Below are 6,689 nucleotides of genomic sequence, written 5' to 3'. Positions count from 1 at the left end.
AAGCCATTCTGGGTAGCAGAAACAGCCAACTCCCTCCATCTCCACCCAGGGGGCAGCAGAGTGGTTGGGTTGACATTTCTAGGAAACCTTAGGTGAGTGTGGCTGATTCTGGGGCAGGGCAGGAGCTTGCTGAGCTTGGAGGTCGTAGGAGGGCAACTTCCAGTGCCCTTGGGCAGGGGAGTCTAGAGGTAAACCGCGCGGGATGGAGGTGGGGATTCTGAGACCTAAAAGGCAGGCCCAGGCGGGGACTGTATGGGGCTTGCCGGCTGGAGGGAGGCCGGGGTGTGTGTGGCTGGACAGTTCTGGCGTGGGAGCTGGAAGCTGGGAGGGGCCTTTCCTGAGTGGGTCTCCTGGGAGGGGCCTCTTTGACAGGTGCTGGCCCTGAGGGTTGATGGCTAGGGGAAAGTGGGGAGAGAAGTGGCTTCTGGCCCAGCTGGCAGGAGAGTGGCCAGGACACAGCCGGCCTCAGAGGTAGCTTGGCTGGGCCCCAGGGTGGGTGGGTACAGAGAGGAGGTGATGGGGGCAGGTTCCCCACATGAGGTGCTGAGGGCAGGCCCCACCTTCCCAGGCTCCTTGGCATGTGGGGCCATGCAGGCAGGTGGGGGGCACCGGGCTGACAGGTAAGCTATCTGTACCGAGTGCTGGAGAGGAGGTCCTATCAGTGCTGGCAGAAGGACAGGCTCCCGGATAGATAGGGGCAGGCAGCTGAAGGTGACACCTGATAACGCAGCCCTGCTGCTGGGCTGAGGTGGAGATGGAGAGCTGGCCCCAGACCATCCACCCTCCTGTTCTTTGGGCTGTGGGCATCATCTGGGTCACGGCCATCTGGGTTGCGGACACCTGGAGCCTGGTACATCTGGGCCTAAGGCGATCTCGTGCGTCTACCTAGTCCAGGCGCCACTGTGGTTTGGTGGGGGTGGCATGTCCCCTGGGCCCCGACCGGGAGGGCTGGGCTGGGCCTATTCACACAGGATTGGCTGAGGATGTCTGTCTGGTGGGTGTTGCAGGCAGCAGGGATTAGCTCTGTAGGAAAAGCATAAAACATTAAGAGACACACTGGCTGTAATTTGGAGCAAATGTTTGGTGCTGAGACTTACATGGGGGCCCGCCCCAACCTCAGGGAGGCCTCACGCTCCCACCACGCCCCACAGCAGCCGGGCACCCTCACACAGGCCCACACATACCCCTCTCACTCCACACCACAAGCCCAGCAGTAGGGGATAGAGAACAGTCCCCTTCCCCATCTAGTCACTCCAACGGGATGCAGGAATAATCCCTGAGTCCCAGTGCCAAAGCGTGGCCCTGTGCTCCCAGGCCCCAGGGACACCTTGTCAGGGCCCAGGACGGTGGGCCCCATCTTGCTTTTGGGTGCCCAGGGCTGTCTTTCAGACTGCCCCAAGTGGAGGGGGACCTTGCCACCCATACCCTCCTAGTCAGGTATGCTGTCCAGCCGACCCAGCCTCCATGTGCAAGTGTCTGGGGGTCTCCAAGGCCGGCCCTGAGATCCACTGGGACCCAGGGCAGTGGGGACAGTTTGCTGGGCTGGAGCTGCCCGCGGGCCCGCAGCACACACACATGCATTTCATAAGGAGATAGGGTGTGGTGCCTGCCACCACTCCGCGGCATTTTATTAGCAAAAAAGAGAAAAGAAAACAAATAAACAGTGGCTCCTACAAGGGCCACACAGACGGCATGAGGCAGCTGGGGGAACGGGGGCGGGGGGCACAGGCTGTGCCCCGCTGACAGGAGCCCTGCCCCATGATGCTGGCTCCCGACCCCCACGGGGGCCCTATGGGTGGGATTAGTACTAACGAGTCTCACTGGCCTCAGTCCAGGACTCCATGCTCACCGTCTACCTGCTGCCCTGGGATTAGGGACTAAGGCTGAGGCAGCTTGGGGGACGAGTCTCGCCTGGCCCTTACCCCCTTGGCATAGTTCTGATTGGAGACTGATTTGTCACGAGATCTCTTTGAGCCCCACATAGCCTCAAATGAGGTCTTTGCTGAGGACGCCGGCAGCCACGGGGCCTGTCAAACAGCGGCGTTGGGGTGGTGCTGACCCTTCTAGGGACCCGCCCCTGACCTGTCACCTCCAGATCTGCCCTGGGTACCCCTCACCCCACCTCTCATCTCCAGGTCTACCCTGGGCCCAACCTACCCCTGGAGTCCAGCTCTCTCCTGTCACCACCTCAGACAGACCTTGGTTTGCTTTGCCCTGTCTTTTCTGGAGCCTACCCACAGGGACCGCAGAAGCCCCAGGCCCTGGTGTGAGTGTGCGTGCGCGTGCATGTGCGTGTGTGCGTGTGCATGTGTGCGTGCGTGTGCGCGTGTGTTTGTGTGTGTGTGTGTAGGCTGGAGGCAGCTACCGTGGGTAAGGGCCAGAGGGGGCCACACCCCAGCCCAACCCATACTGCAGAGGCTTGGAGCCGCCTCCCGGCTGCCCCCCTCCCCAGGTTGTGCACCTGCAGGGCTGATGGCGTCCAGGAAGGACTCTTCTCCTGTACTGGTAGGAGGAGGAAGGAGGCAGGCAGAGGTGAGTGGGAAGAATCAGACTTGAGGCCCCTCCCAGGGGTGGGCCTGGATTCTGGCTCCCATTCCAGTGACTCTCTGCTCCCGGGTAAGGGGTGGGCTAAGGCCGAGGTGGTGGGTGGCAACCCAGAGACCCCACTGGGGCCCAGGGAGGGAGACAGGCTGAGGACCTGGAAAAGTACACTCTCATTGTGAGCATAAACAGGGCCCCACCTCTGCCAGATGTTCCTGGAAAATGTTTAGATCCGCATCAACATATGAAATTCCCATCAAACCTTTTATTAATCGGAGGCATTTGCTGTTAATCCCCACCTGGTCCCTCTGGACATTCCTGGGAGGGGCTTGGGCCTCAGTCAGTGGGAGGGCTTGAGGCAGGGCAGGGCTGCAGCTGTCCCACATTCAAGGCCAGGTTGGCGGCAGCTCCCCAGGCCACAGAGACCAGAACCAGGCCCACTGAGAAACCAAGACCTGAGACGGAGCAACCGTAGTGCTTCTGTGGGTCATGAGCCCATACTTCCCACGCTCAGAGCAGCCCCTCTCCCATCCGCCCAACCCAGGGCTGCCAGGGGCCTGGCAGGGCCTGCAGGGCTGCTGTCAGCTATTTCCAGAGGTTCTGGACTGTGCACAGCGGTGATCCTTTTATGGGGTAGGAGACTCATAAAGAACCAAGAGCCCCACTTAGGAGCTGAGAGCTGGGCTGTCTCCCCAGTCAGGGAGAGGGAAGCTTAGGCAGGACTTCTGGGGGTGGGGGTTCTAGGGGAGGGGTGTCCTGGGGGAGGGGGGGTCTGGAGAAGGGCTTCCTGGGGAGAAGGGTCCTGTAGGGGATCCAGTCAGCCCCTCCTCAGATCTGATATCCACTGGCCACCACCCCGCTTCTTCCCACCCTGCACATGCTCCCTGCTGCTGCAGAACACCCCTCCCTAGTCCCCTCCCTTCCCAGGCCTTCATGGGATAGAAGTTCTCTCCTGTTCCTGGAGGGAGAGGGGCTGGGCTCATTCTGTCCTGGGAGGGCATCCCAGAGATCTTCGCGGGGTGGGGGGAGCTGGGAGCTGATGCTGTAATTCCATACAGAAATGTCAGCCACTTTCTTAAAGATTGAACGTATGTATGTATTTTTGCCAGCTCTGGCCAGGGCTGGGGAGATGGTGGCGCATGAGAACAGCCCCCCACCTCCGTCGGGGCCACCCCAGCTGACTCACAGCTCTCTGAGATGGAGATGGAGGGAAGGAACACTGTGTGATGCACTCTTGGGTTCTGTCGTGGCCCCAGCCTCCAAGCGCCTGTGGCCTCAGTCTGTTTTGGGCATTAAGCTATGTGGAGAGCTGTAGCAGCGGTGGGGGGGGGGGGCGGGGGGCGGGAGGAGCCTGGGGCGGGTGACGTGCTGTTTTCGTGATCACCAGGGCCTGCGTGTGCCTGGGCTACTGGGCAAGAGGAGCCTGAGAGTGTCCCCCGACCGTGAGGCCTGGGTGGGTGGGGTGGGAGCTCAGAGCAGCCCACATTCCCATGGCCCCCACAGCACCTGTCCACTTGGGTCTTCTCTTCGGCTCTGGGGGACGTGGGCCAGGCAGAAGGGTAGAGGGCAGCTAGGGTTGGGGCTGGGGGATTAGGGGGTGGTTCAACGGCCTCACCCTCCCTGGGGTTCCTGAGGACTCAGTGGTCAGCGAGACCTTGGGCTGTGGATTAGGGGGCCGGCCTGCCCAGGACATAGCCTGGGGGTGCAGCACTTAAAGTGGGCCTTTCTCTTGAAGCTCCGGGACAGTCAAGGGTAGAAGGGGTGGCGGGGAGTCCAGGCGCAGTGGGTAGGTGAGGGGACCCTGCTGCGCCCTCCACCTGTTTCCTGGGGTGAAGATCTTTACTCCCACCCCTCCGGAGGCCATAGTGGGGTGTCAGTCCCCAGCACTTATTAAGCACTGACAGTATGCAGCACCCAGAAATGAAGAGGGGGAGGAAGCAGAAGTGGGAGAGGTCCTTGGGTGAATGGGTGGGGTCTAAGGCAGCGTCTTGGTTTGCATTCCCGCTTGTTACTCACTTAGAGAGGGGGAGAGGGTGCATGCCTTGGAGTATACAGGCGCCTTTCTGGGACAGAGTTCCTCAGAATAAGGGCTGGCAGGAGAATGCGACCACAGCAGCAAGCACTCCACCTGTGGTTTGCACAGAGACATACATTAAATTTAAATCTGCAGCTCCAGGCCTACCCTGCTCACAGCAACCGCATCCTCTTTGTCCCACATCCCTGGAGCAGGGAGCAGGCAGCTCACAACGGAACTGGCCTGGGAGAGCCTGAAAGGGAAGGAGAAAGGGAAAAACCTTTGGTGGTGGGGGGAGTCCCCCGGAGGGGGCGGGGCGAGACGAGGTGCTCTCAGAGGGGTGAAGTCCCCAGAAGAGGGAGGGGTAGGACAAGGGGAGGGGCTTGGGGGAGAGTCCTGGGAAAGGGGCTGGGCGAGGAGAGGGGATTTCAGAGGGGAGGGGGGTAGGTCCCAAGAAGGAGAAGGGGCGGAGGCTCCCGCAAGCCCGGAGGTGGCCTGAGCAGCAGCGGTGGCCACAGCAGCTGGGCCAGGGGCGGGAGTGGGACTGGCTGCCAGGGTTCAAATGTTCTCTGCGGTAAGTTGGGACGCGGTGTAGGGGTGGGGCCGCAGCCCGGCCCAGCCTGCCAGTTCAGCGCTGAGCTGCAGGGCAGGGATCCTTTGCCTCGCAGATCAGGGGCCCCTGGAGACCCTGGAAGAGGAGGGGTTTGCGGTGGGGCTGGGAGGTCGTCTCCCAGGGCTTCTGCGCCCTGGAGCTCTCCTCGCAGGGGCTGCCATCCCATGCTCCAGATCCTGCCCAGGTGGGGGTACCAGAGACCTCGGCCCCTGCCAGGAGCCGCAGTTGAACTGGCCTGAGGAACCATCCACTCAGAAGTGACGGGCCCTGCAGGAGATCAAATGACCCTTGTCTCAGGAATGACTCCAGGAGGGGACTGCCATGATGGAATCCTAGACAGGCAGCACAACCAAAGGGACAGACTGGGGTCTGGGTTGGCACGGTCTGTATGACCTTCCTGTCTCCAGCCAGGGGCAGGAACAGGCCTGGCCTGGACACTTATCCCTGAGCAGGCGGGGAAGGGGTGATGCCTCCCCATGAGGTCATAGCCTTGACCCTGAGGTTGGTGGGGCACAGCCTTCTCCCTAACCCAGGTACAGCTGGCAGGTATTGTCCCTTCTGAACCCTTGGGCCTGATGGAGGGTCTTCACAGGCTATTCTGTGGAGAGGGGTTGTGCTGGGCCAGAGTAGACCTCCTGTTCTTGTCTCCTGCTCTGTCCCCTCACCTGCTTGTCCATCTGGGCATTGGCCCTCCAGGAAGGACACATCTGTCCCAGGTAACTTCCAGGCCCTTCCTGGTTCGGGGCTCAGCAGGCGGGGGCTGGGGAGGGGCACCACCCATGGACACTGGCTCTGAATGCTGTTCAGGAGGGCAGCCTGTTGTGATCCATCTCACAGGTGAGAAAACAATCTCAGAAAGGTTAAAATAGCTCATTACACCCAGGTAGGGACAAAACCAGGTTCAGGCTCCTTGTGGGGTCTCCTCACCTGTGAAGTATGGGCAGGTGGCCTGCAGAGCCATGGCTGTGAGGATGCAGGTGTGTGCAGGCAAGGCTGGCACGTGGGGCTGTGTCATTTGTCAGGTTGAATGCTAGGTCTTTGTTGGGGGATGGGAGGGCTGTCTGACTTTTGGGATTTGAGGGCCTGAGAGCATCTCTTCTGTTGAGCTGTGAGAACTTCTGAGGAACAAGAGTCTTGCTGACTGCCCCCCCTCCAAAACCTCGACACTACTGTGTGAGATGCAGAACCTGGGAGGGGAGCAAGGGGTCAGCAGTTATCACTACCCCAGGCTCCTGACACCAGATGCTCTCCACACGTCCCCACCAGACACGTGGATAACAGGCTCAGAGGCCGAGCTGTCAGCCTGGGCCACAGTGGAGGTGGTGCTGGAGAGAGAGGGAGGGGTGGACTCAGATCCCCTCCCCTTCCTCCCACCTTGTAGCGCCCCCATGTCTCCACTCCCCTCTCTGCATCATGTGCAGCCTTGCAGAGGAGCCTTCAGCCTGCAATTCTCCCACCCCATCTGTGTGCAGGGGAAGGCTGTTTTTGTCCCGGCACATGCATGGTCATTGAACACTTAGA

At 60.9% G+C, this 6,689-nt stretch overlaps 1 pseudogene; it reads left to right on the top strand.

Moving 5' to 3' along the window:
- The first annotated feature begins 588 nt into the window (after positions 1-588).
- LOC149749881 (uncharacterized) lies at positions 589-6,129 on the top strand (annotated as a pseudogene).
- The last annotated feature ends 560 nt before the right edge of the window (positions 6,130-6,689 follow it).

Source organism: Delphinapterus leucas, chromosome 3 (assembly GCF_059928025.1).
Source record: "Delphinapterus leucas isolate spDelLeu-1000000601 "Yukka" chromosome 3, BTC_Dleu_Yukka2, whole genome shotgun sequence".
Lineage (NCBI taxonomy): Eukaryota > Metazoa > Chordata > Mammalia > Artiodactyla > Monodontidae > Delphinapterus > Delphinapterus leucas.
The sequence above is the reverse complement of the archived record's forward strand: the minus strand, read 5'-3'. Positions and strand labels throughout refer to the sequence as shown.